At 40.3% G+C, this 17,376-nt stretch overlaps 1 protein-coding gene across 2 annotated transcripts in view; it reads right to left on the reverse strand.

Annotated features, from left to right (window-relative positions):
- Positions 1-17,376, reverse strand: part of LOC136442367 (leucine-rich repeat-containing protein 4-like) — a 94,811-nt gene that overhangs the window by 53,890 nt on the left and 23,545 nt on the right. The window contains exon 1 of one of the 2 annotated variants that reach the window (XM_066439179.1): positions 10,947-11,184. The exons of the other annotated variant lie outside the window; for it this stretch is intronic. The gene's annotated coding sequence lies outside the window, so the exon portion shown is untranslated. Of the gene's footprint in view, positions 1-10,946; positions 11,185-17,376 lie in introns of those variants that run through there. 2 annotated transcript variants of the gene reach the window in all.

Raw genomic sequence — 17,376 nt, forward strand, 5'->3', positions numbered from 1 at the left:
ATGGCGAGTTAAAACTGTGAGTAGATACTGACTTTTTTCTTTATCATAGGGCGACCAATTCTGTCAATGGACAATCCTATATCTCGATTTGTATTTCAAGATATCTCAAAATTGGAAAGTTCATTTGCAAGATTATGTCCAAAAGTTCATTTAAAGTACATGGTAAGAGTAAAGGAGACACACGTTTACAATGGACAGTGATTGACGTTGTTGCAAAAAGAGACTACTCAACTACCTGTGCTGGCTGTGTCTAGCTGGAGGAAAGAGCACTCTTATATATATATATAGTCCTTAGAATGATGGACAGAGACTTCCACAATACAAATGTTCTACCTATCTTCCGTTAAGTAGCGCTAAGTAACGTTATGTAACGTCAAGTAACCGTATACTCCGCTGCATATCACTCTCACTATATAAGTGGCTAACCCATGCGGCATTACTTAATGCAGTTTTTGAGAAGAATGATGCCCAGTGGTTAAGTAATCGATTATATGAAGCATGTCATCCCGACAGCGCCAAGAGGCGAGCTGTTACATAATCCTACAGATGGCCCAAACTCTAACGAGTTCTGACTAGCTTGCAGCATGGTGAATGGATGCATCTTCTGAAGTTTCCAGTTCGCAGCTAGCAATTACTACACCTCCGAATGTTCGTTCTTGCTTTACCCTGATCTCAACTGTTCAAAATCACTTTCGAAATCTTGTTCGGAGTGACCTGTACGCCACCCTACAACCCCTCAAAAGCGTAATGTAACAAGTCTTCCGTTACACTATCGCTATTTCTACGGCAATTGCTCCGCAGACCGTCACTCGCTTGTGCCTCCACTCCGAACTCTCTCAGCAAGGACACGATTTGTAACTTCCGTGGAAGAAAATCACCCTTACTTCTCCCATACTTAACATCTCCACAGTTCCAACAGGTCCACGCTAAAATCTTATTGCCTACAACTATACTTTAATGGAACAAGATTTTTCGTGATCGCTTCTCCTTTTCAAGTCAAAGGTGATCAAATATCTGTCATCACAATAAACACAGCGTATTCTTTAACATTTACGTGACACTCAATGAGCCTTGTTTTGTGGTGAAATTGAAGTACAAAAAATGAAGAACATCTTTGTAAGTGTCTCATGGAGTGGTGATATTCCTACCATGGGCCTCAGACCCAGCGTGACCAATAGACTAGGAGGAAGTTCAATTGATAGATGCGGAGGGTTAAGGTCACCCCCAACCTCGAGACGGGCTTTGTTTTGTGTAGGTGGTCGGAGCCCCGCGGTTAACCATGTATTATGTGACCTATCAAGGGTTCAGCCACTTCCAAGCGACAGGGCGACAGGAATGATACATCAGGCCAGCCAAAGTTTCAACTGAAAGCTGAAGAATTGCAGAGATTTCCCTGCAACTTTTACCCCTTTAAGGTAGATGCCGCAGATCTGGTGGGAGGAATCGATGAGAGTCGGCGCGTCGACATGCGATCGATGGTTGGATGTTAATGGGAAAGGCGAGATGGGGGTACAGTTCGCGCTAAAGACAAAGTACCGAAAGTTTTGTGGAGACTTTCCTGGAAATTGAACATTCTACGAGGGAAAATTGTCCCAGCCTTTGCAGCTTACAAGCGATTCTATTCTAAATGGAATAAGATGTGATGGTGATAAGGGTAAAGGGAAGAAGGGGGTGCAGTTCGCACTAGAGACAAAGTGGCGGATTTTTTCCGGAGAATTTCCTGGAGATTGAACATTTCACGGGGGACAGTTGTCACAGCCTTTGCAGTTTACAAACGGTTCTATTCTGAATGAAAATAAGAGGGATGTGATCATGATAATGTGATACTGTATGGGAATGGGAAAGGCAAGAAGGGGGTGCAGTTAGCACTGAAGACAAAGTACCGAAAATGTTTCGTGGGGACTTTCCAGAAAATGGACGAGTTTATGGGAGAACATTGTCAGAGCCTTTGCATCTTATAATCGCGATTCTACTCTGAATGAAAATAAGAGGGATGAGGTAAAAAAATACAAGTCTTCCGAAATGGATTTGACTTTTGATATTTCTCATTCATTTCTTTACCTAAAATGGTTCTTACTGAAGCTGTTTTCCGCTAATTGATATGTTTGCCACTGCCATAATCTTTCCCAATCGTAATTGCCTTTGCTTTATACTTGTTGCCATGTAGAATCATTTCACCTCAGGCTGTTTCTCTCCAACTCATGATTCGACATTTTCTATTCAACGTATTCATTTCGACAAGATATAACTACTACGTTGTTTCCGTGAATAATGTCATCAGGTTGGTAAGTCACTGAATAAGAATGGCTCTTTATTCACATCGACGTTTCGCCTACCGTCTATCACCTTCCTCAGGGCAATTCGGACTGACTCACTTTGAACTACAGCTTTAGGTGTTGGCTTTCGGGACCCGCATCTGTACGCAGCGACACCTATAGCTGCAGTGCAAAGTGAACAAACCAGAATTGTTATGAGTAAGGTGACAGACAGTCACCGAAACGTCGGTTGAACAAAGCACTGGACTGTGTACAAAGGGTCTTTTTTATCTAGCTAATAAGTATATTGTTTGATTACATTCAATAGTATCCGCCTCTTTGTAACTGTACGTTACTCATCGAAAGTTCTACAGTTGACAAGTGTTTCATGGTCGATTCCAAACTTACGTGGCCTTCTTTGTTTATCTGGAATCCATTCCAAGACTCTGTCCGTCAATTACCATGTTTAGAATTATCGACTTGATTCTCTAATAGGAATATTCAATCATTCCCCTTTTCTAGCCCGATCAACCTCTACAGTACACGATAACACATTTTAGTGGTTTGATCTACCATGAGAAATACGCCATTCTTCCAAGCACAAATCTGTTAAGATCTCCTATAGACCAATTGTCCTGTTTTAGGTACAGCCATCATTTCCGATACGATATTGAACGGAAGATAAATGATTTACTGAAAAATCGGTATCTTGCCTGGTCGAGAAAATCACAGATATTGTGTCGTGTTAAAAGATGTAGCAAAGAGCAGCAACGATTTTAAGCCCCCCTCTCACTGGGCCCGCGGCACGCTGGCGGCGTCACTGCGTCCAAAACTGGATTTGTGTTACCCTTGACTTTATAATGGGAATATCATTAGAAACGTACAAGTATGAACAAAAAGACGACAAAACACACAAAGCTAAAAAAGATTCGTTTTTTTTCGATGAAATTCGTTGAGTGCTTTGTCAATTCAATCAGCCGCAGCGACGCCGCCAGCGTGCCGCGGGTCCAGCAAGAGGAGGGCTTTAGGCCCTAAAATTGCCGTCGTTAACGACGTTGGAACACTCAGGTGATTGAATTACAAAGTTAAAGCAAGATATCCCCATGGAAAGAGCAGACCGGCTATCTAACTTACGCTATGCTTTAAGAGAAGTTTAGTCCAACTTTGACATTCAAAGTTAGAAACTCAGAAAATAATCTATAAGACAAAAATGTCTGGAGGGTGACCATTTAATGCACCAGAACATGAATTCGCTGAGGCCTGATGGGTTGGGTATTGAAATCTTCGACTGCTAGATTCGAACGTGATGGGACTTATATTTCAGCTATATATGTACAAAAGAAACCGTCTCAAATGGAGCAGTAACTGCAACTGTTTTCACATTCAAAATATGATGAAGGTAGATAGTCCCATAGCCTGTTTGAGGCCATAAGGTGTTATCCACTCACCACTGTGTCTAAGGCACCGTATCGGTAGGTTGAGCCCATCTCTCTCCTTCCACCGCCTTTTACCTCCCCAACCGAAGTCATGCGCCCATTTTTACTTCTGGTTGGAGCGAGGAAATATATCATTCCATTATCTTATGTTTCGAGTAATGATGTTAGATGAGTTATTTAGTACACTAGCATAAATAGTCCATAGTTGTTGTTATTCCCTGTTATTTGCCATACATTGTACATGATGCAATTGTTGTGCAATAAACTTGACTTGACTTGCAAAGTGTCTTCCCTGGAACGCAGGAATCGAACCCTTAACCTCTTGGTCTCGTGCTTGACCGTTTTACGGCATTTTGATATCAAGATATGACGAAGAACGTAGTCTACGTAGTATAAACAATTTAGGGAATCATGGTCGAATGTCTAATGCATGAGCCGCTGTCGAAACCTATATTCAAATAAAAAAGGTGGGTATTTCCTTTTGAGCGAATTGTAGGGTGACCGATTTCGTAATGTTCTGCTGCCTGTCACAGGTATACATATGCTGAGGGAGGTTTGCTGGTTAAGAGCACCACCAAACCGTCATATTTCGGCGATTTCGGGTGACCAAGCCTCCATTTTACAGTGGCGCCATGTAGGTTCAAACGGGCACACTCGCAGTAAATTTGTGATATATTGGCAATTTCTGCCAATGTTCGTCTGACAATTAGGGTTCGCTATATTTAGCCCTTTTCATTTCACTGTCTTGCTCTTGATTTATCGCATGTAATTTTGTTTCATTAAATGGGCATCTTCATTTTATTTGACTATTGTAGTAGGCAGTATATCCATAAAACGTGGACCCTGATTCGATTAATAGAACGCAGACATTACGTCGATGACGAGCGCCTTATGGTACTGCTGGTCGTAAACACGCGTACGGTAATACAACAATGCTCTAGACCTGAAAGCCTATTACCCTTTATCTAATACTAAAATACCCCCAGACTTTACTCGTCTAACACCACAATCACAATTTTGTTTCTCATTACATTTTACTACTATCGAATCAAAACGATGTTACGATATCAAACTAAAAAAGACAGCGACTAAATTACTGTAGTATAAATATGTTGACACGCAAACAGTTTCTGATGCTTAGTGAAAAAACTTTTAACCTGTATCTTGCTGTGTGTTTTCTGATTTCTAGTTGATATGGACACATATACAACAACACAGACAACGATACACTGCGGGTGATAAATGTAGGTCAGTGACGTGTATCTACATCAAGCATGGATCCAATCATGCCTATATCTTTTATTCTGGCCCATATAGATTCATCTACATAAACACCTTTAACTAACTGAAATGAAAGATGAATTGATACGAAGGTCGGTGGCGTATGTTTCAGTATTCTATGTCTATTGATATCAAAGGAATATGAAAGACAAAGCTTTTCCTTGGTGTCACATTGATTGCTTGACCTAAATCTTAGTAGGTAATCTACTTTTGATTTGCCTCGCTGTCCCTCTAAGTGCTCTGAGGTATTTAGAAATGCACCTTCTTGTAGAATCTAAGAGAATATCAGTCATCAATCTCTTATAAGGGCTAGGAGTAAGAGTCGCAATGCATTCAAGGTGCATATGCATACCATACAGGAAATCAAACAAATAGCGCCAGAAACGGCTTGGAGGGAATGGAAATAGACAAAACCAAAAAAGGTATTTTACACTAGCATGAAAGTTCATCTGACTTGTCAGTTTACATAATCGGAAATAAACTGTTCTCCAACTCAAAGATTTGACTCACCGGAATTTTCCGAGAGGCGATACCCACTTTCGACAAACTTTGACCCAGTGCTGACGCCACATCTGCGCAAAACAACGCACGTGTCCACAGGAAAGGAAAGTGATCCCGAACCAATTTAGCTCAAATTAAGTCAATGAACAGATGAGCTAATCTTCCACTGGTCGTGACAGACAAGACCTCACGCTATATACAGTATTTACAGGTTCACTATACCAGGAAAACTCCCATAGCTCTTTTCGACCAGCACAATGAACAGCGGACCACGGCTTAATGTCCCGTCCTAAGAACTGCGACCCTTTCCGGTAGCGTACATGTCTGTGTGTGACACAGTCGGGATATCGAAACCGGGGTTTCTAGTTCCAGAAGCAAGATCGCTAACCACTGGACTACGCATGCTACCTCGAATGTTCTTGGGCTTGGGCCGGCTAGGTAGCTAATCAAGACCAAGTAATGTGGTAAAAAAATTCTGGCGAGTCAATTCTCTCTCATTATGTAATTCACCACCGCAGATGTACTTTCATGACAAGGTAGACGTATTGTCTCCGCAGAAGGGCCGCATTAAACAAGCTACAGTGTCGGGCCGAATCATGCGGGAGTCGAGATTCCCTACCGAGAGTTGGCGATGCTGATGTCAACCTTTCATTCAGACGTCCAAAGATATTGCTGCCATTCGTGCGTGCTAAAAGCGCATCATCACCAAACCTTTTAAGAGAATGATATTGGGGGGAGGGGGGCACACTACATACTGGAAGCATGAACAAGTTAGTGGCTACAGCTATATATTTGATACCTACACAGAGCAATGTGAGGGAATACATTAATGCCTCTCCTGGTGTCACAGATTGCCTGCTGGTGCACAGCTAGTCCGGCAAATTTGACATGACGGGTCCTGTCAGTTGGAATCTGATAAGCACAATTACCACGGTCTCCGGGTTATCATTGAGTATACCCCAGACCTTTTACCGCACGGTGAAATGGTTCTGGAAAGGGATTCCTGGAAAAAAGGTTAATTGTGATAACACGGACGCCACGTACCTTCCATACCATCATGAATGAGTATTTCATGTAGTTTTCCAAGGAAAATACATACGTATAGTTTTGACATTGATATGGGTGGATGTCTTGCCCTTTGAGCCTTTACGTTCAATATTCCGGATTTGTTGGGATCGTACCGTTCGACATATAACAGCCATCACAAAACTCCCGATTAGTTTACATAAACTCCATGTTGAGAAGGGTAAACAGAACCGCATTCCTTTGCATCGAAGAATTTATCACTATTGTAACTTAGATAAGATAGAAGATGAGTGTCATTATATTATAGACTGTACGTCATATAGCAATGAGAGTAATATCCTTTTCATTTAATATAGATATACAAGATAAGTTCCCTTATTATTCGATATTTGAATGGCACAGAAAACTCACATTCCTTATGTGATTAGACAAACCCTGAATTTGGAGCTTTATCTGTCCGTTCATTTACAGCTGCTTTAAAATGTGAGAAGGGGACCATGTACATAATAGCATGCATTAACCTTTGTAAGACACCACATTCCTATATCAATAACAGTTTTACTATACGTAGAACTGCATGCTTTACATTCATAACCTGTACCTAGCTTGTATGAGCATAATGTACAATAAAGGTTTTTCTTTAAATATTTTTTCAATATTTTTTTCATTGAGTTTCACGGGGGCTTAGAGGGGGGACACAACAGCTCTCTGTCAAGAGACAAGCCGGCTGGGGATTGAGAGGGTGATATCATTAAATTGCTTCGATGAGCCGGCATATCAACTTAAGTCCCTTGTGATTTATCAGCGATTTCATTTGGTATTGTAGACAATTTTGTAATTACAGCGTCTTATTTGGTGTGTACAGAGGGCGTTGCAGACAATTCTCAGGCTACATAAAAGTTGCATGGTTGATTGGACAAATTACCAAATTCAAAATACAACATCATAATGTCCTGTAGATGTTTGGGGAGGGAGTTTACAGCAACTTTCTCAGCGAAGACCATAATCTATTATCAACTCACGAAAATATAGATCATTTTATTGCATGAAAATATAACCTTAGAATTAGATACACACAGATAATGCAACGAATAATAAGTTTTTTTTCTATTACTTCCGTGAAAACAAGGGTATTCTTATGGCTATTTTGATGCAGTAGAGAGGCAGGATGTGAGGAGGAAGATGGTGTAACTGGAGACTGACAGGGTAGGAAGGTTTACTTTTCCCGGTTCAAATTTTGTCCCGCAGGCTGACAGGAAGTGATTCTTTGCTGTTGATAGTTAAGTCAGGAACCAGAGGATTTAGACCATGTATTGTGGGAAATGTATAAGGTTGTATCATATTGTATGTATATTTGCCACGGATGATTTTTGGTGCGTCTGTCTTTTACGCGACCACACTTATGCTATAACAATGAATTTGATCTTAAAGACAACAAAAGACACAAAACATAAAAACATTTCTCCTAACCTGTGTGTTTTCTTGATATTCATTTCTAATTTTTCGCTTTCGCAAGCACCACGGCCGACCCCGGATTGGAAATCAGACCGTAGTATTAGTCAGCTTAGTTTCGACTGGTTAAGCGGCAGTTGGTCAACGCCTGAATTTGAAAACTTTGATATTGACGAAAGATATTTCCTATTGGACGTCTAGTTCTTTTTATCTGTGTAATTCAATTACTGATTTTGTGTAAAACGGCGTTCACACCATGACAGCAAAATTTAAAGTAATCATATCACGCTCAGTCGCCGCAGCACGTAGTTGATTAAAATGGTGGAGGCCTCGGCAATCTATTGTGGTTGAAATATGCCCCGCCCTAACCCAAGAACCATAACTTAGTGCCTGTAGTCATTAGATAGCAGATTATGGTATCCACATTTCAATTGTTTGAGGCGAAGTTTAATGATTGAAAAATCTGTCCATTATGATGTTACACAATGACTACCGATGAAGATACCTCTAAATGAATGGTATTATATGGTGGTTTTGTTGGCTAACATCCGTGATCATCCTCGAAATACAGGTGTCCATCTACTATTTTTCTTAGTTTACACTAAGACTGTTAAGTGCCTCCAATTCAGTTTATATTTCAAAATCACAAGCGCTATGTATGGTTTGAAAAAAAACTTCTACATTACGAAAAATGATTTTTTAGTCTTCAACTTTTCCCCCACGCACAAAAAGAAATTTATTCTGTGTTTTTTTTTAATGTGTTAGAACATTATTATCAAATTTTTCCTGTAGTCATTTTTTTCTTATAGTATTTCTCTTGTAATGAAAAAAAATGTGCATTTTGTTGCTTTTCAGACGAATAGAAAGAAAGTTCAACGTTTATTTCTTTTAAAAAATTATAATTTTTAAGAAATGTTTTTTCAGTAAAAAGAAGTATTTTCTCAGTGTGAGAATTCAGCCTCTTCTTACAAGAAATCATAATGGAGTTCGAAACATAAGTAAAACATTTCTGGTGGTGTACAAGTTTGTCTCAGTGTTGCAGCCAAAGCACTCCCTCCTTTTAACTATTTTATGCATGGAAGGAGGTATGACTTATACAGTAGCATATGGTCTACATAACGAGGTCTATCTATAACAGATCGTGCCACTGGGCGCCGACAGTTGTTGTGATGGATGCTGCCCTCTGACTGGTAGAGTCCAGAACTCATCTGTTCCTTCAGCACATGCGTCAATGGGCAACATGAAGGAACCATACTCGATATTATTAGGTTTGGAGGTGGGGCAATGTGAACACAGCTATTCTGGGTTGCTTAGCATCAAAGTTCATCTGAGTCGATAAATTGCATAATGAGAATTAAGCTATTCTCCAGCTCAAAGAACTTTACTCGCCAGAATTTTCGACGGAATCTCACGGTGTTCTTCAGCTATCTGACCCAAGGGCTATAGACACGTACTTATTTCAGCACGTGTGACGTCAGTACTGGGTCAAAGTTCGTCGGAAATCGGCACCCCCCCCCCTTCGTCCCGTATTCTAGGTTGTCTTGTTATCAATGTTCAGATAGATTGTGTTAAAATACATGAAATTAAGAAAAAAATGTAAGTATTGAAAATATGAGGAACAGGATTGCAGTTACAAGACTAAGATTCATCTGCTACAAATTCCATATTGAATTCCTGAAACCAGAATACATACCCGCACCTCTCTGGAACAACAGTTGTGAAAACATTGTAATTTGAATAAAATAGAGGACGAATGCAATTTTGTAATATAATGTAGATTATATAGCAAAGAGGGAAATGCACTGCATCATCATGCACTGGGATTGGCTTGTACAAACCATATTTCTCTATTTCATACACTTATTACTGTAGAAAGATTCATATTTGTAATGCAGCTTGACAAAACCTCTTACCCATAAACATACATCTGTTCTTTCACGCCTGCTATAACTGAAAAGCGAGAATTTGAATTCGTTTAATGTTAGATACATTATTTTCTATCTAATGATTTTCGTTATGACCTTGGTCCGATGTGGCCAAAAAATATGCAATGAAGGTCTTCATTCATCGAAGTTCAGACAGAAGATAGTGAGGTTTAGATTTGAAGCTGAATTGAACTTCCCTTCATAATAAAGTACTTCTTTGGATTCCCCATGGCTACTTTCGCCCTTTTGTTCAAAATATTTTTCAGTCGATGCACAGAGTCTTACAAGCAAGATGCTGACTTTTCAGAGTCTACTTATCAACAGTGTATAGTCGACGTTTGTATGCCTGTGGACAGACAAGAACAGCCGGAACAAATCCAAGATAAACGTTTCGGCGCCATGAGCCTCAAATACGGATTTGTGGCAGTGCATTTTTTTACAGAAATAGCTTGTAGTCTGTTATTAGAGTTTCTACCAAAGACAAGTACTATTGACTATCTCTATTTTGATTAATTTGTTTGCGTAACTCCAATGCAATTTGTGTCGCACCCATCCCCTTCAAGTTTAATCTCATGACGCATTTGGGTTGTTGGATGAAAGCCGAGGCGGTAATCGTATATCGTCTACGCCAGAGACTGCCTTGTATTAGCTCTAGAAGATTCTAGCTATCAGAATGCTTGTAAGCACATGTGTCCAAATCTGCCAGGACATGTGCAATCGTAATTACCGTAATCGCGAACAGCAAGCTAATGGAACACTTACAACGTCTCTGCAATTTCCTGTATATACCCAATACTTTAACATTCCGTGACGACTCCATTCCTGGCTGCCAACTCCAGCAAATTGCACGGAAGCGCCAGCATGCAACCGACCCCTGATGCCCTAATCCCCATGTTGTGCCTTAAACGCACAAGTAATGGTCAATAGCGTGACTTTAACAGACAACTGAAGGACGGCCGAATTACAAGAAAATCAACTACAAGATGGACATTCTTACATACAGTCAAGTACTCCAATCGACTTACTTAGGCTGCAATCACAGGCTTGTGAATCAAATTGTTACGGCCTACCTTTTTAGCTCTCTTACAGCACCATTGCCGCCTCCCTTGGTATACATCAAACGTCGCACAGGCTATTTAGTCCACGTACTCAGCGCGCTCCTCGCGCTGTCACGACGTCTCTGCTGATTTCCCACCTGATCCCAGCCCTTTCCTGTAACCGGGAGTGGTCACCTGATCCCACACCGCCTTGATTAAATATTAGATATGACACGCTGGCCTTCATGTAATATTAGGTAAGGCACGCACCGCAGAGCAAGTCAGTGGACAATATCATCCAGAACGATGACTACTCCGAGCTCGCGACAAGGCCACATGAATTTTTCAACAACTTGATCCGACTGGGTCATCGATATAGTTCCGAGCGTGTGGGCGCTGGCCACAAGATGACCAATCAGCGATAGTTTCAATTATAAATGCACATGAAGAATCGTTCGTTCTTGGAATTCGTTTGTTGCTCAGATGGCTAATTTTTGTGTTCAGCGACTATGCTGCGATGGGACGTTCTTCTTCAAAAAAATTCTTCATATTTTAATATAACTTTCATTTTTAATGAAAATATTTTCATACCTAGCAGGTATTTCACAGTCGAAATCCGCTGCACCGAAATAGTAAGGATCCGCTTCATAACTACCTTTCAATAGATGTAAAAGGATCATACATTCTAAAAATAACATTAAACTGTTCCAGTTACCTCATATATTTCCATTTTTGTGTGACTTTTGTATTCTAAACTGGCAACCGAGGAGGACAGAGCATGATCGATATTGACGTCATTGTCCTTTATTCATATCAGTGAGGTCGTCGCTGATGCCAAGACTGGCCAACTTCGCTCTACTGCGCATGTTGGGCCTCGTCTGACTTACATCACCTGATGAGCCCCATGATACCAACATGAATCTAGTGATATCATCTTGGTCATCTTTGTTCATGACACAGTGAACTTAACAGGAAAAGTTTTCATCGACTATTTCCAAAGTAAGTATCTTTTTTGTTTTCCGCCTTTTTTTATTAAACCATAAAGTGTTCCATAACAGAAAAGTTATCAATTATTGCAATCTATGGGATTCATGATACTCGGGTAAAATTTGTTACAAATTAGAAGTTTTATCAAATGAATGAATGGCGCACTATGGACATCAATACATAATCACACAAAATTTAAAAAAAAAGACAATTCAGGAATTTTACGATAGAGATCTTTGAGAACATTCTGAACTTCAAATCGAATGTGAAACAAGCTATTGAATAATGCAAAAAAACTATTTCTGTTTCTGCAAAGGCTGATGGAGTCTAACCAATGTTTCTTGGAAACCACTAGGTCGTAATTTCCACGAGGGTCTCCTGGGAGGAAAGATTGTGGCTTTTCTGTCTGGCCCGTATCTCTGACCACTTTATCCTGTGTGGGTAGACAGAAAAACCCAACGTTCTTATCTCTGAAGATCCGCTTGGAGATTACTGAGACGCTCTGACTAGATAATTGGGACAAATCCGCAAGCGCTTGGAACGCACTTATGAAGATTAAGGTTAGCCATAGAAGTATTTAGGACGTCATACATAGGAGAGGATATTCCCTGACAGACGAGAAAAATCTGTCTCCTGTAAGTCGATGATTTGTGAGGTAACGGTGAGGGAATGACACGTCCGTAAGTCATGCACGTTTCTGGTACGGTTCAATATATCGGCCGTGGCAATTCTGTTGCGCACATCTCTCTTTGTGTCATGCTACATTCCTCTCGTCGGGCTGGGTATGTTTTCTCGGGCTTTTTGATATAACAGTTTATTTGCAAGTTCGTGCCCGAAGGCTAGTTGCTAGTATAAGGTAGAAACTTTAGAGATCTGCAATGGACAGTTGATTGGCATTAGACGTAAGGGCCCCACGGCAAAGCAGTGACAATTACTGAGCTGGGTGCAGACATGGACACACGAACAACAAAGATGTATTCCTTGTAACCTAGGCAAGGGCGTTGTGTTTTTAAGGCCGTTGGTTCATTTGTATGTTTTTGTTTGTTTGTTTGTTCATTAGTTGTTTGGTTGGTTGGTTGTTTGGTTGTTTGGTTGTTTGGTTGTTTGGTTGGTTCGTTGGTTGGTTGGTTCGTTGGTTGGTTGGTTGGATGGATGGTGGGTTGGTTAGTTAGTTGATATTTTGGTTGGTTAGTCGGTTTACATGATGACAGATGTAGTGTATAATTTCCAACTAGATCCTCTGAGCAGCAACGTTACGAAACTATAAATGGTTGCTTTGGTGGATTTTTGTGCCTTTTTGTATCTGACAAGGCCATGACGCAGTGTTAAGCTCTCTAACGGTAACATCACGGTCCGCTGTATTCCTTTTTAGCGTACCGCTAGGTGCTCCCCTAGCTCACACCGTTATACTTCTTAATTACCAGTCTCATCAAAGTCCTTCTACAGATTCTTGACACGGACTATAAAACTCTCTCGTCTTTCGATGACAACTGTTTCCCTCCCGTACGCAACCTACAAGTCTTCAAAACCAATGTTCATCGCCATCTCCTAGCATAATTTCCTACCATCTTCCATCAGCTTTAATGCCTAGAAGTTTGAGACTTTGAACTAACATTGGACAATCCCGTTAAAAAAATGCATTAAGCACTAGGTACATGTCCATTCCGGACATTGAACCCCGTCCTGCGAGGCAAATGCCAAACCGCCGGGGTTTCAAGATCCACCGGAGACATTATCATACCGCCTCAAGGCTTGACAGTAAGGCAAGGAAAATGGAATGAAAATGTGTCTTCATGCCCGGTGATGGTAGTTAGGACTAAAAGCCTTATCCCATCCCTTTCAACTCTGTAGCAGACGTGCATGACGTTGAGTGCATTCGTCAGTGGCTCAAAACGTACACGTGTTTGCTCCATGAGAAAAATTCGTTGCCCAATTCCTTCTGGAACGCATACATTTAGCAAATTCCCATTTTAGGCTCTTTTCGAATTTAGTTTTAATAAATTTTGAACTTTTATATTATTTGCTTTGTACATTGCAGTATGAAATATCAAATAATCAGGTAATGAATTCTGTACTAGTTTATCCAACAACATCAATCTATACAATTCGTGAACTGGGTTAGATCATTCGCTTTATGTTATTGTAGCAATTAACAAGGACGAGCCAGAAAGCTGTGTTATTAGTATCATAGCGGGTTCATTTTTGTGTGAGATGGGTTGAAATTCATCACAAATGTAAAGACACATATCTTCTTGAGACTGAAATATCTCAGTATGTTATTCAGATTTTCATGAGCGACTGAGTTGAATTGTGCCTTTACATTAGTGTCAAATTTCAATTCATTTTCATTCAAAAATGAACATGCTATAATAATACTTTTGGTAGTACGTTCTGTCTCATCCTCGTATACACATTTAATCCTATACTGTGAACTTGAATAGGTCGTGCGTTGAATTCACGTTTATTGTTTATTGTTAAAACGACATCCATTAATGAATTACACAGGTGTACTTTACTACTCTTCCTGGAGTCATATACATGATAACATATACATTACATTGGTACACATACACATAACATTACATAGTATATACATATTTACATCAATATTAATTTTCTACCAGAGCAGAATGTTTGAGTCCGTCATGTTCTTGTAGCAATATATATTATCAGTCTAACTCAAGATTTATTTTCAGCGCTGCGTTATCGACGGTCATACACCACTTACTGTTGGAAGGTCTGCCAACAGCAATTTGCATACACCCGACGGCGGTAACTTTGTCACTCACGTCTTTGCGACGCCCTGCTGTCTTTTTTTGGCACATGTCTGACGTCTGACGTCACTCATTCTTTTATCAACCATAGCCCATTTCTGTGGTCTCCTGGCGTTATGAAATAGATAAAGGCGCCAGGAAGTTGATTGTAGACACAGCGTTTGACTAACAGTTTTTTTTTTAAACAGTCGGAACAGAGAGTTTATTGGAGTACAACTCTCTCCTCTATCTGTCTACCTAAGACTCTACGTGACAGCTAGTCTTCTAAGAGAGTGCACAAGGAATACTCTGGAATTGGACTACAATCAACATGCAACTAACAAAAATGACAGCAAGGTACAATAATTGCAGAATATCAAAGTGCATGTGTTTCATCATGATATGTGATTCTCTTAGAGTTTTAGGGTCTCTCATGTATTTTAGTAGTCCTTGTTGTTTGCACTTATTTTAAGCGTATTCAGTGATAATGCTTATATGTTATGAAGATAGGTTCTCAAGTATATTTTAAACAGAAAGGAATTGAAGCACAAACCAGGCGCGCTCAATGCAGGAGCCGCCATTTCTTCCTTCTAACTTTACAAGGTCGAAATTTATTTTCCAAGGTCAAAATTTATGAAAACCTGGGTGAATATATAACCGAGATAACCGGCGTCACGCAATTTGGTTCCAGGCAACGAGATTTTTCTCTTCTCTACTGTGCAAAACTTCACCATAATCCAGACTACTCAGCTCAATTTAAGAAAATACAAACGCCCCCTGCAGTTTCAATAAAGCCGCTAGGGGCCCCAAACCTGCACCAATTACCCTACGTCCCAAGAGCTATTTACCACTACCGTGACCACAGCATGTCCCGAACACGAGATATCAAAACCAAAATTTCCGCTTCAGTAACTTACTAACACTGCTAGGGGGGCATTACATGAACTTGACCTTCGTTTTCCCGACCCCTCCTATCTATCAGATATCATAAGGATCCATCCACAGTTTCTCTAGTTACGCTATTCACGGGCACACACACACACACAAACACACACACACATATACACACACACAGACAAACGGCACCCAAAATATTACCTTTTTGACAAAGGTAACAAACTCCAGTTCATTTCAGTTCAGTTCATCTTCAGGAGAGAGAAAAACTTACGACAGGGGTCATTTGAAACTTTCTACTTCCAAGGCCTCGAGGTATGGTGCAATGGATCGCTTCAAACGGACGTGTCCATTAAATAAAAGATAAATGGCACGCTAATGCTCTCCACAAAGGCGAGTACCAACCCAGCACCTCAGCAAATATTGGACTTGGCGCCAAGTCCATAGCAACGGCAGACGACTTTATCCATTAAACATTCAGGCGGATCGATACATTCATTGGCAGTAGGAAGACCAAATGATTCGGAGGTAACTGCCACAGCGGTAAAACAACCCATCATCTTAAGCTTACAGAATCTTCAATATCGCCGTACATGCGATTTGATATTACATATTCCATATGTTGCGCACCCAACTTGGTAACGGAGACAAAAGGCCCATAGGCAACAGGTAAGTGGTCCCCCGTGCGCTCGACGAATATGCAACACCCTGGAAACATATTGCTAAATCTCGCCCGCACGAAGCGATCTATTTCCAAAGCTGTAAATGCCACATGCAGATGTGTGTTGCTGGAAAGTACCAGACGTATGAATTACTCCAGAATATATCGCAAAAGAGGGAATACGGATAGCATATGTGGGCTATGAAATCATTCAGAAAATGGCGCTAAGGGAAATGTCAAATGAGATTGCTTTTTATTCCATCATTCATTCATTTATCTGTCTGAGCGAAATCCATAAGTCTTTTCATTATTACACCCTTCACCTTTCTTAGCGACAACTTCGGGCCAATGAAGCTGCAAAGCTAAAGCTGATTTCTATGTATTTTCAAGTCTGGCGATAACACGGAACTTTACTCTAACCACGTCTAGTGTTTTACATTAGGCCATGTTGATTTGCTTATATGGATGACCTCCTCTGGAAGCCCCAAAACTGATACATGCGTGCGAATTAAACATGATTGGCAAATAAGGTTGCCTTCAGTATAAAATTTAACTGGTCAGGAAAGTTGATTAATTGAAAAGGAAAACAAACACGCACACAGAGTATGGTATACCAAATAAGATATTCTTAATTTTTGTTCTTGGAAAGGACTTTGGCATTCTATAACATTAATATCCGTTTCGCGATATTCTTTTGCAATTTACGGCAAATACTAGCTCCTTATGCAGCTGCATTGCTGCATTTACCAGTATGGTCGATTCTTTTTTTTTGAAACGGACAAAAATTTTGCCCGCGTGGATGTCATCCATACAATCGAATCAACATGGCCTAACCTCGAATTCAAAAATAAAAAAAAAGATCTCCTTCAGAGTCGGTGGGAATCTGATAAAATAGATAGATGCCTTTTACGCCTTCCCCAACGTCCATATCACATCCCCAAAGTTCATATTGGCCAGATATGAAACTACCAACGGTTAACGCATCGAGTCTACTGCAATATGAGAGAGAGCCAATTTTAACGCATCAACAACCGAGACAAATCCACTTATTGCCCTCGCATCGTTAAATTTTGATCAAGGGTTCTACGTAATGTAATGAGTTGCCCTTTATATTTTCGTCGATTTTAAAAAAGCCAATAGTTTATAACAATGATAGTTACTTTAATTC

This window comes from Branchiostoma lanceolatum, chromosome 9, assembly GCF_035083965.1.
Source record: "Branchiostoma lanceolatum isolate klBraLanc5 chromosome 9, klBraLanc5.hap2, whole genome shotgun sequence".
In the NCBI taxonomy this organism is placed as follows: domain Eukaryota; kingdom Metazoa; phylum Chordata; class Leptocardii; order Amphioxiformes; family Branchiostomatidae; genus Branchiostoma; species Branchiostoma lanceolatum.